Source organism: Stylophora pistillata, chromosome 4 (genome assembly GCF_964205215.1).
Source record: "Stylophora pistillata chromosome 4, jaStyPist1.2, whole genome shotgun sequence".
Lineage (NCBI taxonomy): Eukaryota > Metazoa > Cnidaria > Anthozoa > Scleractinia > Pocilloporidae > Stylophora > Stylophora pistillata.
This window is the reverse complement of record NC_142522.1, coordinates 11575344-11594642: the sequence shown is the minus strand read 5'-3', so window position 1 is coordinate 11594642 and position 19299 is coordinate 11575344. Positions and strand designations below refer to the sequence as shown.

General features: G+C 38.8%; 1 pseudogene across 1 annotated transcript; it reads right to left on the bottom strand.

The window, feature by feature from the left end:
- Positions 1–12931: 12931 nt before the first annotated feature.
- On the bottom strand, positions 12932–16491 carry LOC148732486 (uncharacterized; annotated as a pseudogene). Its single transcript, XR_016000777.1, has 11 exons — positions 15741–16491; positions 15517–15620; positions 15071–15180; positions 14864–14937; positions 14588–14697; positions 14221–14316; positions 13996–14088; positions 13800–13900; positions 13461–13611; positions 13222–13344; positions 12932–13126 (listed from the first exon to the last, which is right to left on the bottom strand). The product of XR_016000777.1 is annotated as an uncharacterized LOC148732486 (transcript).
- Positions 16492–19299: the final 2808 nt, after the last annotated feature.

Below are 19299 nucleotides of genomic sequence, written 5' to 3'. Positions count from 1 at the left end.
CAGATTTATCAAAGACACCTGGCAGGAACACAAGAGGCCTCCACGGCTCCGCCAAGCAGCCTGGTTCCCGTAGATGTCCATTCAACATTACAGTTGTTGATTTTGAAAACACCGTTCCGAGGCATCTGAGCGAAGCCTCTTGCCACGGTTGCGATGCCCACTGTAAGCCCGTGATGTACACGCACCAGGTGTTATTTAAAAAATGCGGGAACTATTGGATTTGGACACAGAAGACGTTGGCAGTTGCCTATGTCTGGAAAATAGACGATTAATGATGGAATTTCTAAGCAACTCTACGCTGCTTCATACATCATTCAGCACACTTTCTTCTTATTTGTTAAAACAGAAAATTTCCACCGATCAAAAGGTCAGGGTATCACTGATGAAATAAATGTTCGGTAATCGCGGCAACTGTATGTCTAGTAAGCTTTGTTAAGGTTAGTCACCATTTTATAAATGCTGCTAATCTGTTCAGTGACATCATGATCATGAAACTATTCAATTTCTACCGGTATTGATTTATGTGCAGGGAAGTTCTTGCAAACTACTTGTCGTTTATATTCTATCATTTCTAGCTCATTTATCGACCAATCATCCATTTAGTAATTGAAAAAATATATATCCATGGTAACTGATTCGCAGAGTAAATTTCAACAGAGGTGGCATAATTGCTTCATGCACTGTAATTGCTCTCTAGTTTGCAGGGAGGCTCCAAATGTAAGCCTGCTCAAAAGGTTATGTCCGACTACTCTCCTTAAAATGATCTCAAGCCACTAAAAATCAAGTTTTGTAAACGCTGCACTTTCAGGGACCTTCTTGCAGACTAGTTCTTGTTTATTTTCTATCATTTCTAGTTCATTCATGGACCCATGATATTTTGAGGTAAATTTAGAATCAGAAAAGATGTCCTGTGATTCAGCGCAAACAAGAATTTCTCTCGAGATCATTGGCTATGCTTTAAAATTTTTTTTTTCACTTTCACCAACCACATTTAAGTTGTAACCAGGAATCTTAACTCCAACCTCCTGAACCCTTCGTCCTCCAAGAGTAACCAGCATCTAATTTCTCCTTTCAATATCACGCCTGAATCACACATTAAGGTCACGAGAATAAAGGAAATGATCACCAACTGAAGAAGCTATTGATCTGTTTGTACTGTTGTCAAAACTTTAAACGCTGTCTTCTTTGAAATCCCTCATTTATCTTGACTGAGAAATGTCAACTACTACTGCACTGACTTGCACCTATTACAAAAAGAATAAAGGCTGATAGTTTCGAAAGAAACTGTTTGGGGCTGCGTCGGTGGGAGTAACGAAATAATTTGGATAAATCAACAAAGTTGAAATGGTAAATTGGCCACCGTAACGATTACAAAAGCTGACGTTTCGAGCGTTAGCCTTTCGTCGGAGCGAATAGAGGAATTGTGTGTTGTGTGTGCTTTTAAAGGCAGAAAATGGAGCTACGTTATTGGTGGGAACATGGCAACGAGAAAATTATGAATAAATTAGTGGAATGAAAAGCGTTCGTTGATCCCTGTGGGATTTAGACTGCCGGTTTGAAAGATGAGCTTTTGTTCAAGAGTTTTACGGCTTTCCGTGCTACCTAAGTGTAAGGAAAGACCGCAGATTTCCATATGTTACTTAGAATGATTAGGTAAATTAAAATGTCTAGCGACTAGTTTCGATGTGTCCTTGTCATTCTTTTCCACGTCTCGAAGGTGTTCTCGGAATCGGTCACCTAGTCTTCTGCCTGTTTCGCCGACGTATATCTTTTTGCAATAAGTGCAAGTTATGCAATAGATTACATTGGCGGAGGCGCACGTGAAGGGACCTAGCTATGCCAATCTTTTTGTAGGTTTTGTCGAACATCAATTTTTCAGCCAATATAACGGGTCCAAACCTGAACTCTACGGTCGCTACATCGACGACTGTATCGGCGCTACCTCCTCTACCAGAGAGGAGCTCTCTCAATTCATAACCGCAGTCAATTCTTTTCACCCGGCCCTGAAATATACCTGGGAAATTTCTGAAAATTCTTTATCCTTTTTAGACATCAAAGTTTCAATTGAAGGTAACGGTTTATCCACTAGTGTGTATTACAAACCTACAGACTCGCATAATTACTTGTTATATTCTCCTTCGCATCCATCTCACGTTAAGAATTCCATTCCTATTTCTCAGTTTCTAAGACTTCGTCGTTTATGTAGTGATGACTCTGATTTCCACCACAAATCAGAGTCAATGTGCCAGTTTTTCGATAAACGTGGTTACCCTGTTTCTGTCGTTCAAGCGGGTTACCACCGCGCCCAACTTATTGATCGACATTCAGCACTACAAACGTCGCACAAGGAAGATTCCGACCGCATTCCATTCACTGTCATGTTCAACCACCCTCACAATCACTCAGTTAAATCCATCATTCTTAAAAACTTTAGATTACCTCAAAACGATCCAGAGACAAGCACTATCTGTTCGCAGCCTCCGCTCGTTTCATTCAAACGCGACTAAAACATAGGCAATTTTTTGGTCAGAAGTTCTTCTCAGACTAATGACCAACCAGGCACTTTTAAATGCGCTCGTGCACGATGCAAAACGTGTCCTTTCATTCACAATAATTTGGATATATCAACAAAGTTGAAATGGTAAATTGGCCACCGTAATGATTACAAAGGCTGACGTTTCGAGCGTTAGCCCTTCGTCGAAGCGAAACGACGAAGGGCTCCGACGAAGGGCTAACGCTCGAAACGTCAGGTTTTGTAATCATTACGGTGGCCAATTTACCATTTCAACTTTGTTGATATATCCAAATTATTTCGTTTCTCCCACCGACGCAGCCCCAAACAATTTCTTTCGAAACTATCAGCCTCTTTCATTCACAACACTGATAAAATATCGGGACCTAAACGATCCATTAAGATCACCGATCACTTCACGTGCACCTCCGCCAATGCAATCTATTGCATAACTTGCACTTATTGCAAAAAGATATACATCGGCGAAACAGGCAGAAGACTAGGTGACCGATTCCGAGAATACCTTCGAGACGTGGAAAAGAATGACAAGGACACGTCGAAACCAGTCGCTAGACATTTTAATTTACCTAATCATTCTAAGCAACATATGGCAATCTGCGGTCTTTCCTTACACTTAGGTAGCACGGAAAGCCGCAAAACTCTTAAACAAAGGCTCATCTTTCAAACCGGCAATCTAAATCCCAGAGGGATCAACGAACGCTTTTCATTCCACTAATTTATTCGTGTTTTTCTCGTTGCCATGTTCCCACCAATAACGTAGCTCCATTTTCTGCCTTCAAAAGCACACAAAACCCACAATTCCTCTATTCACTCCGACGAAGGGCTAACACTCGAAACGTCAGCTTTTGTAATCCTTTCGGTGGCCAATTTACCATTTCAACTTTGTTGATATATCCAAATTATTACAAAAAGATATTCGTTGGTGAAACAGGAAGAGGATGGGGTGATCGATTCAGAGAACGCCTCGCGACCTGGAAAGGAATTACAAGGACGCATCAAAACCAGACGCCAGACACATCTGCCTAATCATTCCAGCATCATATGGCAGTCTGCAGCTTTTTCAATTACATCTAGGCAGTTCAGAAAGCCCCAAAACTCTGATACAGAAATTTATCTTTCAATTCGGCATTCTCACTCCCCACGGTATCAACGAGCGCCTTTTATTCAACTAAGTTACCGTATTATTTTTTTTCTCGTTATCATGTTCCTACCCAAAGCGTAGCTCCATTTTCTGCATAGAAACACACACTCAACCCACAATTCCTCCTAACGCCCGAAACGCCAGTTTTGAAACTCTTTACGGTGACCAATTTACATTATCAACTCAGCTGATAAATCAAAAATTACGTCATCATCTCTAAGAGATGTGTACCTGAAATAAACATAAGCCGGGCGTCACCTAGAAATATCAAAATGATGTTTGAAAAGCCCAAAACTGTACAGCAATTGAATCGTGAGCTTTTTCCCCATTTCTGAAAAAGAATTTCCACAGGTATTTTCAAGCTCAAGCCGACATAGCAGCATCCATTTGAGGTTATTAACCTCGATTAAATAAACTATCTATTGTTAGTATATACTAAAACAGTGGATAGCGTTGAAGGCGCGCTCTGATTGGCTAGTCAAACTCCGAATATCCTTTGCTATTTACCTCCTAGCAACTGGAGTAAAAGTGGTGTGCCGGTTTGCATCCGTGACAAGCGAATAAATCACTCAAATAACAACGAAGCAGTCCCTGAAAACACAGAGAAAGCGACTAAATTTGGTTTGGCTGTGTTTAAAGGTAATGGTAACCGGAAGTTTATCGATAAAAACCAGTGAAAAAGGTTTTGTTTCCAAATGCAAATTAATCTTGTGTAACCTCACTTGTTTACTTGAAAATCAAAGTTGAATGGTATTTTTTACAGAATGGTTTCAAATACAGAAAGAGTTTGCAACACCATTTGAAGAAATGTCGCCACCAGAGCTAAACAAAATGTCTTCAGAAATTTTATCTGTCAGCGAAAAAACGAGACGGCAGTTTTTACAACAAAAAATCACTTACCGCGATCCGAGCCGCGTTGGATCGTTACGCTCGGGAAAATGTTGAAATGTTGGAATCGTATGAATTAAAATCAATTTTTGGTGGTGTATATTATCTCACCGTTTTAGTATACACTAAAACAACAATTCACCTCGGTGTCGGTGGTTAGCGGTGGATATTTACCTCGCCGCTTCGCGGCTCGGTAAATATCCACCACTAACCACCTCCACTTCGGTCAATAGTTGTTAATTACAGTTATTGTAATACTTTTAGATAGGTCAGAAACCTGAAAACCGGCCAGAAATTAGGGTCTCGGACTAAAACACTTCTCTTGGCTATAGTTTACAACTGTTCACCGAAGTAGCGGCGAAAGGTGGTGGATATTTATCGAACCTCAAAGGAGCTTGTTAAATATTCGCCACCGCTTTCACCGACACTAAGGTTATTATTGTTTTTAATATATGCTACACAAAAACCAAAATATTAGTTTGTTTGTCAATTTCGTCTCTTGGCTAATCTTGCTAATCCGGCACTTCCGAAGGAGCCAATCAGGATGCGCGAAAGGTACTTTTTACCTGCATAGCATATGCTAAAAAAAAAAAAAAAAAAAAAAAAAACTTAAGCAAGCAAGAAAAAAAATCTATGTTCACTTGGATATCATATTCCCTGATCATAGGTCTTGCCATTTTCTTCACCTTCCGGAAGGAATCGGAACAGCAGCATTCTAGAATTTTGGATGAATGAGTGTCTTGGGATCTGCCACTCTCTCTAGAGCCGTTTAATGTAAATATATTGAAGAGGCGAACGGTTAACTTCATTAAACGTAGTTCTCAAGAGCGAGAAACACGGTTTTACCAGCTTGAGAACACAAGAGCGTCAAAACTTATGCTAAAGCGGATTCCTACCACCCCCTCTCCCCCATAAAAAGAAACAAAAACGAAAACAAACAAATAGAAGTAATCATACCGAACGGTCGAACCCTTTTAACGTTTCGTGTTTGGACCGAGAGATTGCGGTGACAAAATAGATAAGTATACATTTATGATTTCGTTTTAAAAACAAACAATACCCTGCTACTCCTCTTCAAAAACGTTATGCTAGCAAGGGCTATGACAAAATGACAGAGTAACATGAAAATGTTCAGAGTGAATTGATTATTTCACAATCATAACGATAAAGATAAGTGGGTAAAGAAACAGTGTAATATCAGTGTGACAGCTTATCTGAAACTCTGCTACGGTCGAACACATGCGGTACTTAAACCATGACATTTAATAATTCGCGAACTTTGGTTAAAAAAATCTGATCAGCATTTCTTCAACTTACGCTTCCATTATGATCAAAGAAGTAACACCCGAAACTTGCGTTAGTCTTGAAAATAAGTTAAGCAGATCTCAGAGGTGTTTTATGCTTATTTTACACGCAATTGTCGAAACACGCAGTAATTGTCGAAACACACAGTAGTGGAAGATGACAGGGCAAGGAGGGCTAATCAGCACGAAAGGTGTGTGGTCAATGCCGTCAATCGACTTCGCTTGGGTTGTTTCCCTGCGCATTTATTGTTTTGATCGCTTTACATTCCATGTCCACTCACGGAATCAAGAAAGTTTTGCATTCCGGCCTTTTAGTTAAACTTTATCTCCAACTCTGTTCCTCTTTTTTAGTGGGCACTTGAGTTCAGTTGTGTGTGGCATGGCTCTTCGGTTCATTTAATTCTTGTGGTGAACAATTCTGATGTAATGTTTCTACTACGGGGAAACCCCTAAATATTCTTATTTCAAGATTTTCGGTAGTTTTCCTTTTAAGGTTCTCACACAGAACAACTACATAATGACACCAGAAGTTCTGAACATTGTTTTAAAATCCATTTTAGAATATGTGCACTGATTTTTTCATAGGTTTTTCTTTTCTCTACTTTTGCTTTTCACAAGAAATATTTTGAACAAGAAATACTCTACTAACTCATTAGGAACAAAACGATATTGCATGCGTGTTTTGCCTGATTACCACTACGGGTAGTTTTGGATTCGAAACTGTCTGCTCTCTCAAACTTGCTGAGCCAGTGAATTCTTCTTTCGGTAAAAATATGTCGCTTAAAAATATCGTATAAATCATGGAAGGAAGACAAAGTGGTTTGTGCACCAATATCATCCAAAATTTGGACTACTTATTCAGTTGAATCGATGGATCACTGAATCGATCGCCAAGAACTTGAGGTCTCAACATGCAGTTACCCAGGCTTTCAATGATGCCTTCTAAAGCAATTTTCTTGGTAAGTTCAGAATTTTGTTAGAGTAAGTACTTTTCTTTGAACCATATAATTTAAATTGAATGAACATTGCATCTATCTATTTTCACTCTTTTTTCCTTGTACAACAACCGCTTAAATTGATTGACAAATTTGTTTAATCGAAGCATTAGCTTCCTTTCTTTTAAACTCGGTGAGAAAATACTGTTGTACCTTCTGCTATTTAATTTTAGCTTTGAAGCAGAAGTTACGAAGCTTATCTAAATTGATTTGAAATATAAATATGATAAAAACCAGAGGCAGTAAAGATTATCTTTTTTAAAGTAATGTCTCTTGATAACACACAGAAGCATTCCCCCTCCCCTCAAATATATGCATTTGAGTTTATTCGGCCGAGAAAACGTATGGTACACAGACAAAGAGACAAAAATATATGAATGGAATTGAGAGTCCTTGAATTGACTGAGGAAGACTTCTTGAGTACGTATTACAGAAAAAAAGGCGGCGGAAGAAATGATACTTAACATTCCATTGTTTATAAACTTTTTACTCGACTCTGCAGATGAATTCCACTTCCAGCCAATTATCGAAACGTTCGTCTATTTTTCCAACATTAGGCTTTTGAAGGACTACCCAAGACATGCTAGATATCAAGCAATGCGTTTATTGCGGATTTTCATTTATTCGGTTACAGGTTGTCTCGGGGATACTTTTAGCCAACATTTATTCCGCAATGTCGCTTAAAAGAAAACAAAAGCTCAAAACCTGGAGAGGTTTTGCAAACTGTCTTCATATAGCCGGCACAGGCACTTTGTATCGCACAAACGTTTCCTTCGCAAATGATGTTCTGCGCTTCATCCACCGGAATGGTTTTCTGATCGTGCCACCATCAAATCCTCCAACACCACAACAGATAAAAATACCAGCTTTATCAAAGACTCCTGGCAGGAACACCAGAGACCTCCACGCCTCCTCCGAGCGGCGTAGTTCCAATAGATGTCCATTCAAAATCACAGTTGTTGATTTTGTCAACACGGTCCCGAGGTTCCTGAGCAAAGCCACTTGTGACGGTTGTGATGCCCATTGTAAACCCGTGATTTATACACATCAGGTGTTAATTAACAGATGCAGGAATTACTGGATGTGGACGCAGAAGGCGTTGGAAGTCGCCTTTCTCTGGGAGATGTAGGATTAACTAATGGCCTTTAAAACAATTTTTAGAAATTTCCAGTTTGCTGTCCGATACAGCATTCACAACATTTTGCTTTTACCTGTTAATACACGAAATTGCTACCGATCAAAAGTTTCTGGCATGGAAAATATATTTGTTTAACGCGACAACTGTCTTTCTTTTTCTGATCATATGTTTCTATCTGTCTGAAATGATTTTTGATTGTTGTTAACTACTCTTCGTTTATTTCTCCCATTTCTAGTTAATTTATGGACCGTATTTTGGGTCGAATTTACAATCAGATAAGATGCCCAAACATATTGCAAAACTAATCCTTTTAATTTTCATCTTAGCAATTTTGTCTTAATTTAGTCAGATCTCATGTAATTATTTATACTGAAGCATGATTGATTTTCAGTGCACACTATACAGTTTTGTACAGTTACAAATTTGCTCATTCGTCATCAAGTCTTACTTTCCGAAAGCTAGAGATATCGGTTTTGTAATTCAAGTGTTGTTTCTTCAGTAAAGCTGTTATCATGTCGCAAAGCGGCAAGTCCCTTTTGCCGCTCCGGCAAAAGGAAAATTTCTTTGCAGTTTTCATCGGAACGGAAAAATTGTTCACTGATACAAAGATAACGGGTTCCTGCTAGACTTAAAGAGATTCAATGACCAGAGTCTATTTCTAAAGAAGTTGCCGTCGGCGCTATTTCGTGAAAAATATCGATGACAGTCCATCATCATTCGCGTAGCATTGCACTTCGAGCATCGATCGTTGAAAAGCTGTGTTGTGTTTCTAGATCTCCTCGATGATCTTTTCTCCTTCCTCGGCCTGATTTCTTTGCCACCCATAACCTCATATTCAGACGTGTTACACTTAACCTACTCGACTTAGCTCGTTACAAATTGTGTCCACTCTTTGTTTGCTGTACCACGAATCAGCGTAGGCTCGGGGAGGAACGAAAAAGACCAGACTTGAGAGAGCGGCGGAAATCGAACCTAGCATCAGCGCCGACGGGTAAAACAGTGTCAAATGCCTTGCTTCAATGTGATTGGATAACAGCCTTCACAGGCGTGAAGTGAAAACGCATTTATGTAAAACAAACACCAACGCCCCAAAAATTTTATGTCGTTCACTTTTTCTAGTATTTTTAGTGTTTTTACTAGAGTTCTGATCTTTCGATAGTTTCTTCTCGGCTGATATTCAGTCAATCTTCGTGAAATCTGGAGATAATGTAGGAAAAATAATGAACCCCAATAGAGAGTCCCGGACTTTTGTCTTTTTTTTCCTCATTTCTTGAGATGCAGTGTCTACATGGAAAAATTTTCTTAAAAGCGCTAATTTGAAGTTAAAAAAATGATAAACACACAGTGAGGAGTAAAGCAGCGAGTGTAAATTCATTGTAAAAATGCCAGCTAGAAAAAAAGTGATATTATGTAAACTAATTTTCCATCTGTTTTCACATTTTCCTGAAGTTTATGGAGCAATTTTATTTGTATTTTGAACAGTCTAAATTTTAAATCCGTATCAATCTTCCCCATCCTGAACCGTTTATCTTTTTTTCCGCCATGTTAGTTCATTTTGCTTAGTTGTTACTCATTCACCCTGGACGCAATTATTCTGAAGTTTCCTTTTTTTATTTTAGAACAATTCCCCGATTTGCCAGAAGAACTCAAAATATTAGGACTAGTAAACGCGGCTATTTCCCCCAATCTAATGAGGAAAATGAAAAACACTTTCGTCTATTGTTCAAGTGTCTCTTACTCGAGAACGTAAGCAACTCGCACTTCTTGCTCCTCCCATAGCTAATAGTCCCCACATTTTCTGCGCAGCAGTTGCTGTGTGTAGGAAATGGGCTTGCAACGGTCGTCGCAGTCTTCACATGTGGCGTTGCTTAAAAACCGCGGTACTGTGTCAAAGAAGTCTTTAACTTCAAAGGTGAAGGGGCATCGTCCGGTGTAGATTGATCGTCTGCTCATGGGCCTTTTACGATAAAATTGAGTTGGAGGGTTGGACGGAGGGACGATCATGTAACTATGGCGACCAATGAACTGCAAGATATCATCCGAAGAGCTTCCGGTATGATCTATTTGAAGGAATTTTGCTAGGGTTGTCCAATCTTGACCGCAAGGCGAACTGGTCACAACAAGGCAGGACATCGTCAAAGAAAAAGCCTGTCACATAAAAATGTATTGTTAACAATTTATCTCGTAAATTACATGAGAGCATCAACTCCGCTGATAACCGCGGCATTAAATTGCATGCCCTGTTATTCGCAGAATTTTGCAAACTCACTTTTGATGATTTATGAAATGCGTTAGTCCATTGAAACTAGGTGCAGTTTTAATAGTTTCAAATGGCATGTAGTAAGGAAATACGGCGTTTGAACTGAATAATTTCTGCCTGTGTACTCTCCAACTTATCACTTACACTGAAATTCCTCAATGCTTCACTTCTTCTCTCGAGTGGTAAGACCATCATTTCCAAGTATGCTCAGGTTTTGTACACCAAATTTTGGTGATTGAGTTATTCAAGTGACACTTTTATTTTCAAGGCGGAAGTTCTTTAAAAATGAGCGATCAAACGCAAGTAATCACCTCTAAAAATCAGAATAGAGCTAACCAATTATTAAATGTACAGAAACGCACTACAAAACCTAAGTTGAGGTAAAGAAAAACAAGCTTATTGAGATGAACAGTTTCCACATTGTTGCCAATCTTCAGTCTTGCTTGCGCTCCTATTCGGTCTTTCTCAATGCTTTTCGTTAGTCTTTGCTTTTTTGTAATGGAAGTTGGCATCGTTCAGCTGGCTTTTATGGGCTGGTGTTTTGTCATATATTGATGGAGTTGCATTTAAGTGAAGCATTTTCAGTCTTCTATTTTCTCTGATACTACCCTACTCTCTTGGTGGTATCAACACAGGAAGGATCTAATTGCTTCTTGAAGAGTACGAGTCGGAAGTGATAGAGATATTCAAAACAAAAGCATGCCATAGTATTAATTATATTTCCCTATTTTTGGCGAGCCGTTTTGGGCTTCAAAGGAAAATAGGCACTGTCATTGGTTTTGCATTGCACTCCTTTCAGTGCTGTGCATGATTTCACTTGCGATTTGTGCACCGACATTCAAATTGGCGGCTTTTCTGTGAACTCAGGGGTAAGATGTAATTTCTTCTTGAAAGAGTCTGAAGACAAAACATTTTTCTGTTTTCTAACAAACGCAATTCATCAGGATTCAAACCAAGCAGCGGAGATCGTCTACGGCTTTTTAGAGTTTTTGCTTTATTAAACAGCCAATATGCAAGTTTGAAAAATCTCAGTGGAGTTCCATTCCGCGGAAATGATCTTAAACAAGGACCCTAACTATAAAAGGACTCTTGCCCTGGGCAAGCCGTCAGTCATTTCCCCCCTGACACCGAACTGTCGACATCAACCAGTCCGTGACCGTGCGATATCGGCAAAACTATTGTAACCGAAAGGTCACTTGCAGCCAGTGCATATCTCAAACTTCTACGAATTTTGCCATTTTCGTTTACGGCAAAGAAAAGATGATCGGCTCCAGTCAGTTGGCTCCACGGAAACGTGTACGGGTAAGTAGAACATCATCGTTAGCTGTTTTATTGCCGTTTGCTATGGTGCCATACTTCCCGCACCAGTCACGTAATATTTATCAATATTTATTACCTTTTCTCAGATCATTATCGAAGTTTTCGAGGAGGAAAAGGAAGGACTCATAGATTCAATTATGAAATGTACACCCGCTTGCGATGTCATTTCTGTAAGGAAGGCAAACGGCCAGAGGGCTAGCGGTGAGGACTACCTTTTATGACCTTTATTATCTTTCACAAAAATCCTCTTCTCATACCGGTTTTGTATTGTTGTAATAAAGTGGTTAGTTTCTTCGACGTTTTGTCTACGGGATTTCATGTGACACTTATACAAGAACTCCTCTGCAATTAAACAAGAGATCACGTTGGATAGAATTTTTATTTGAATCGCGCGCCATTTCTCCAACGGAATATGTGGTGTTGAAATACGAATCGCGTGGGTGCTCATATAAAATAATTTCGGTCACGGATTGGAAACATGTCTGGTTGACTGAAATCCGATGGAAAACAAATTATCATCGGCTATATTGCCTGAACGGGCCTCAAGAACTATTGAAAACCTCGACCTTTTCATAAGTAGCTAGTGAAATAGGCTTCTCGTTGCAACGCGCGTCTAAAATGTTCAGGCAAAAAGTTTCCTACATAGTGCCGTGTCAAAATACTTAGAAAACTATGTTCCTTTCAAAGGGACCTATTCTCGAACTTCGCTCTATTTTTTTTTCCTTTTTTGAGGCTTTTTCTTTCCGAGTATACACTTCCCTTAATTCTCGATTTCTTTTCTATTTACAGCTTCCAAACGAGCGCGTTTCACAGTGCCTAGCGCCGACGCGGATCCGACTACCCCATCACCCGTGAGCGTGTTTCACCACCGCAATACCACTCTCGATGAAACACCCCCTAACCCAACTGATGAACCAAATGACGTAATACGACAGGCCTGTAACTACTGTCTTCAACCGTCTTGCATCACTTTGTCCCCTTTCAAGCCACAGGGACAAAGTAATGCAAGAATAACAAACCATACCAAACGGCGTAAAGACTACAAGTGGTACTGGCGAACGCTGAAAGACTGTGGCCTTTGGGACAACCCAGTATATCAACAAAGAAAGGAGGATTTGGGGTGTCACATTGATGATGTAAGAGAGGTTATGCCTCATTGCGTCATCAAGGATGTTAGAGGAAGGTGGCCAAATCCTCCTCATGTGCCATACCAGGGGCACCAGAGAGCCTGACAATTCTGACATTGTAAATTTAAACACAAATTGTGATTACCTTAGCAATCATTGTCGACAATGCAAATAATATACAATGCAAATAATATACAATGCAAATAATATACAATGCAAATAATATACAATGGAAATAATATACAATGGATATAATATACAATGGAAATAATATTACAGTGTTTTGTAAAAAGTTGCCCAAATTTCATCTTTGAACTTATATGTTTTTTGCACTAGCACCCTGTGTGGTGCAATTCTGTCAGGTTGGCGACTCGTTTGGTAATACTGTTCGGACGTTGTTTCCCTCAGTACGTTCTCATTCTATAAGAGAACATAACAAAGATTAACCCATAGTCATCTCATTCTAAAGTATCTCAAGTTACTCAAAACAAAACTTCATCAGAACTTTTGTGTACCCAGTCAAGAATGGCCAATTGCATTCTCATCTTATAGGAGTCTGCACGTCCAAAATGTATGCGCTTCTGGGCATAAATTAGCATCACAAAGTGCAAAGACTCGATCCAGTTGGTATCACGACACTGCAAGGCAATAACAACAATAATAACAATGATAAGCTACTTTTTAGTCCAATTAATTTCTGTTTCTGATATGTATTCCAAAGGCGAAATCCATGATATGAGTCAATAATTAATACCATGGCATAATCCTCAGCATTTCTGTAGATTGTTGTCCCTTCTATGGCTTTCCTGTAGGCAGCAATAGCCTTGTCGTTTGAGAGAGGCTTCTTGCTGCACACAGCCCTCTTGTTGACACCTTGAATCTTTCTGACACTTTGAATGATCACCCTACAGCAATGAAAAGTTCGTATGAAAATGAACAGTATTTCATGGCATTGTTTGAATTATAATTATTATTATCATCATCATTGTCATTGAAATTATTCTTATTATTAACTTATCTATTTTTCTGGCTATAGGTCACTTCTCCCGCTTCACAAACAGTCATATAATGTTCAAACAAGTCACTGGTTAACCTTGTAATGATCAATGATATTTATCATGTACATCTTCAGCTCATTTGCATCTCCATTGCAGTTTTTCATGGCATGGTAGAAATGTGTCTTGGTGCATTTTACTAAAAAGAAAAGAGGAGAAGAGTTGGTACATGTCATTTTTCACATTCGATGCAGATCATACAAATATTGTACAGTTTATTTCACAGATTTCTACCTTTGTCAGATAGTTCAGAGAACCAGGATTTCTCAGCATCCCTTTGGAGGCCACTTGCAACCTTTTTAATGGCCTTTTTTGCCCCTTTACCACCTTTGAAATGAGAAATTAAATGGGCTTAGACAAAAGTTTGATTTTTTTTTCTTTTATGATGTGAGGAACAAAATTCAAAATTGATTGGAGGTACTAACGTAAAAGGAAAAGAAATTTGTAGTTGTTACATACCATGCCAGCTCTCATACGAGTTTTTAATCCCCTTGCCAGTCAGCCACTGCTTTAGAGCTGGAACGTAGTCATGAGCAACCTCACCAACACGATGACCTGCAAAAAGAAATTGAATAAAGAAATTAAAAACAAGTACAAAAAATTACCTGCAAAAAGAAAACATGGCACTTGGTAATTCGTGTACATATAATTATGTAATGAGAAATTTGCAGAAGAACAATGAATAAGTTTACTGAGAAAAGTCAAGAAATACTGCTGCTATTCACAAATTATAAGTGAGAGCACATCAACAACAACGTTGTTATAAGACATGAATGAGTTTACTGGAGAGCACTGACTGTAAAGCAAGTTGTGTTATGTATCTTACCAAGAGCTGTGAGAGCTTCCACCAATTCTTTTGTCACTGGCACCTCACGTGTTACTGCTGAAGGCATGTCAACCTTTGACCAGTGGAGGCTGAAAATAACTTTTTTGTTTCTGAAATGTACAATGAAATATCCTTATTTTGGGCCAGCTATTCAAAGGATCATCAATGTACCAATTTGGGCAAAGTTTGGCAAAAATGGATCAGCAGTAGCAACAAAGCATTTTTTTTACAGTTAATTATAAAACAAACAGATCTATATCCCTGTTTTGTCCTTGCCTGTAAGATATAGCTGACACAGTGGTGTGCTGAGCAGCTCGACTTGAGTCGTGTCTAGCATCTGTTATAATGACCTGAAGTTGTCAATATAAAATAGAGAGAACTTGTCAAGGTGTGAAAAGACACCCATATACATGGTTGAGCATCAAGTAAAATATACCACACAGTGCTTGACACACTGTTTTGAAATGAAGGAAAGATACTAACATCTCCAAAAACGGCATAATGAGCATCTTGCTGAGCCTCCCTCCTGGCTTCGGCCAGCTTTTTCTCATACAACAGATCAACGGCATTCCTATATCCAAGAGAGGAGTAGACTGCCAGGGAAGCAATAATTAAAGATGCCACACTTGCTGTTTACTTATAAATACAAAAATTGAAGTATGTGCAGTCATCTATCATAAAATCCAAAAAATAACAAAGGAAAATAAAACAATAAATGGCACCTGGCTGGTAAGGCTGGGCCTTGTGTTGAAACACTCTTGCAAATCACATTTGTAATTTTAATTCCATATACTAATAAGTAGTAGGAAGAACCAACAAGACAAAAAAGGAATTGGTACCGTGGTACCTGAGGAAACTTTAATTTTGGGTTTGGCTGTTTGTTTGTTTTTTGGAGATTACTAATGGAATCATGGTATGATGTTCCTTACCAGTTGAAATGTACTTCTTTTCAACGTGCCCAATCTTGGATGCCTTACAGTAATTGACATACTGGGTCTCGGTTAGCCCAGTACAAGTGAATCCGTGTATCATCCTATAGCCAGAGACAAGGAACATTTTAGACTGTGTGGTGACTGAACATTTCTGAATTTCTCAAAGTATGAAAAGCCAAACAAAGTCTTGCCACTAAGGTAAGAGTAAGTAAAATAATTACCTCAAGTTAACAGTAAACTTTCCCGTGGTAATACTGCTAGAATACCATCTGAGCGAATGGCCAGCAGCACAGTTGAGGCTGATACGAACCGCATGTCCGTGCCGCAAGAAGGAGAACGACTCCGTGTCGAAGAGAAAACCACAGAGAGGACAAGTCCCATTATAACTGGCCATGGTGCACAAAAGGTTTCGCGTGGCGTCAGTCGATGCAAGGAAATAATCCTCGTCAGCCTTGCTTTTTGTATGGATATCGAAAGAACCCGTCGTATTCTCCCCATAACTCAAAACGTGCGATAAAACATTGGACCCGTTTATGTCGGTTTGGGTGGCCGCGTCGCTGGCGAGATGAGAAGCCTGAGCGAACGAGCAAGATGTAAACAAAGAGGAGCGACTTTCACTTGCCATACCTCTTTGTTCAGACCATTCGAATAAGTCTAAGAGTCGTTCCATCAAAATAACATTTGCCATCGGTGTTCGACTCGCTAAATGAAGGCGTTCCTTCAACCGCTTAATTCTTGTCTTCACGCTTTCCAATCGCTCTTCCATTCCGGGTTCGACCACCAGCTCCAGTGTATAACGGACTCGTAGACCTCGCGCCGCTATTTTGGCTTTTTTTGAGGGAAAATCCGCCATGGCAAAATAAAATGCAATTTTAAAGCTAAAGACTAGTTAGTGCGCGACTGTAGCAACCCAATAATGGATCAATTCGAAGTGGAAAATGAGTTATATCACAACAGACACGTACACACATTTCCACACATGTACATAAATGTACATATATGTACATGAAAACCACTCTCTCTGAGCATGTCACAGTACTGAGATCCTCTAATCAATGATATCGACGGCTCAAGAAGTTGAGGCAAACGGAGGGGAGTCAGAGGGCCAGTACGACCATCTCGCGATAGGAGGAGCCGTTGGGAGCGCGAAATTCAAATTGCGATAGCCTAATTTTTTGAGTTTTGCAAAAGAAGATCAGTATTTCTCCATTCGTCCCTTTTTAATCGTCAATAAAAACATTTTCAAGTGGAAATCAATTGAAACAAGACAAGGATATCGGTCTTCGTGTACAAATCTCTTTTTCCCCCTTCACCTTCCATTAGTCAGCCATCTTCGATTAGCCATGGAAGCAAAGATTGCGTTACCAGACGGGGGAGGAGCTATCCCTTTTATAGTCAGGGTCCTTGTTTAAGTAACCGTGGATCAAAGTATTAAACCCCGGATTGTCCGGAAGGAAATTCATATTGTTGAAAACAATGCTCTTTCCTTAAATAACCGTTTTGTAATATTCTAGACTGCGACCGCCAATGACCGGCCCCAGAAACACTGACCAAACTCGTTTAAAAATCACAGGCTACCGCAACGATTTTTATGATACAACTTTTTGTAGTATGGCTATATACTTACAACATAATTTCCGCAGGAAATGTTAAACACGGAATATATAATTCATGTACTCCTTCAAATACATGTTTTTGCCTTGGCAACTATGAATTATTGTTCACATCGATATTGCTCAACTTCATTCACTTGAAGAAGAAAGAGGAAGTGCTTGGCCATCTCAGTCCATCTGAGAGTTATCGAGTTTTAAATCCGAAAAAACCTGATCTCGTTAGTAAATTTCCAGCTCTTGCTACACTTTGGCTTAAGAAATGACGATCTCTTAAAAAAAAATATAAGATTTGATACGCAGTGTTAAGGAAAAAAGTTTGAAATCGTGCTTAGTACTCATCATTTCCTTGTCGTTTGTGAAGATACAAAATAATTATGACTTTTTTAATATCTCTATGATAATACTATCAAACTTAAAGGTGTTATCGCTTTTTATAAGGACGTCAAGCTTGGCGGAAAAGTTATGAAATGATTGCTGTAAAAACTGACCCTCAGAGCCAGAGGCTCAATTACCAAACAAAAACATGTAAATATTTGAGTTCAAATGTTTGAATTGCCGAATAACTTAAAAAATGTACCGATTGAAGCTCAAAATTGGAGAGAACTTTATCGGCCGAAGAAATTAAAATTTGAATAAGGAAACAAATTCTTCGTAGAACGTTTATTTCAATATTAATTACCTTCTGCATCATAAAGCTGATCAACCCAACACGCAAGGAAGAACTTGAAATCACAAAAAGATGTATGTAAACTAAAGTTGTTTTGCTTTTTGTCGTAGTCGTTTACGACGCTTTTACCTCCAATTATCTGTGTTCAACCTTCAGGAAATCTGTATCGATTGAAGCTTAAATTAACCATCTATGAATGCTGTTGATTTTGCCTTTCATTTTTTTAGTGGTCTAGAAAGAAACAACACGCAGGTTGGCATGGAAATGGTGTACTTTCTTTCATTTCTCGAACTACATGAAACAATGTTAAGTTAGTGTTTCAGGTTTACTTTTGGATATTCTCCATGGAGGTACTAATAGTTAGTTGATCGGGTAAAAATGAAGATGAGATGATCATCTTTAAATTGAATTATTCAAAGAAAGTGAGAGCTCTTTTCTCCTCCGTAACCAAGTATAAGGGTAACTACCCCACAGGATGCTATAATTATTAATATATTCTGTAAAACGCCATCAGTGCTAAAACTACAGATTTGAAAGATTCGTTGAATTCCTGTTGCTAATGTTGCTCTGTAAATTTGCTCAACTTTCGCTAACTTTATTCCAACTATGATTCTTTATCTTGCCATGAATTTTGGCTCACTACTGTACAGAAGTGCTGGAATGTTCTATAAATGATAAAACTTTGATGACTTTTAATAAGTGTAGAGTTAATCTCTTGCGATAGCGCGTTTTTCGCTGATTTTAGATTAAATGACATTTTAAAGTGTGAAGCCTTCCTCCCTCATAATCAGCATCAATCGATAAATCAATTCCTAAAGAACTGACCTATAAAGACCAACTATGCAATTATCTAATACGATCTAATAAATTGGTCGTGTGCATGTCTCTTCTGCATAAAAAACTGTTAACAGCGAGCTTAAGTTCACCTCAAAACTCTGGATCTTTTTAAGTGCATCGGGATATCATTCTTTCAAAAAGTGCCAGCAATACTGGATTTCGTAAAAGAGTCATCGTAGCCAATACACTCGTAATGAAGTACAATCGTTTGTCTCATCATGCACTCACTTTTGATCTGCTTAGTGCAAATCTTGTTCAGGCGATAAGGTCCAATGGATAAGCGACGCGATCGCACTTCATTATAATATTGAAATCGTCTGTTTCTCCTAGAATTCCAAAGCACTTGTCATCTCATATGGGCCCATTGTGAGTACAGACGTTGTTAATCGGATAGCCGATGTTTTACACTGATTCGTTCTAATGAAAACGAAAATAATAGTTTACGATGAGTTAAACATGCAATAAAAAAGTTTTTTGAGTAATTTGTAATTAAGAATTCTGAGGAAAACACTTCAGGCCATCACCGGAACAAGTCATGGAGTTAAGGTCAAAACATTTATTTTTACTAAACCAATGACCTAAACAGACCTGCATAATGAGGCTATTTTGATACATCTTACCTTTTCTTTTTTTTCCCTTGTATTATGACATGATATGCTCTCG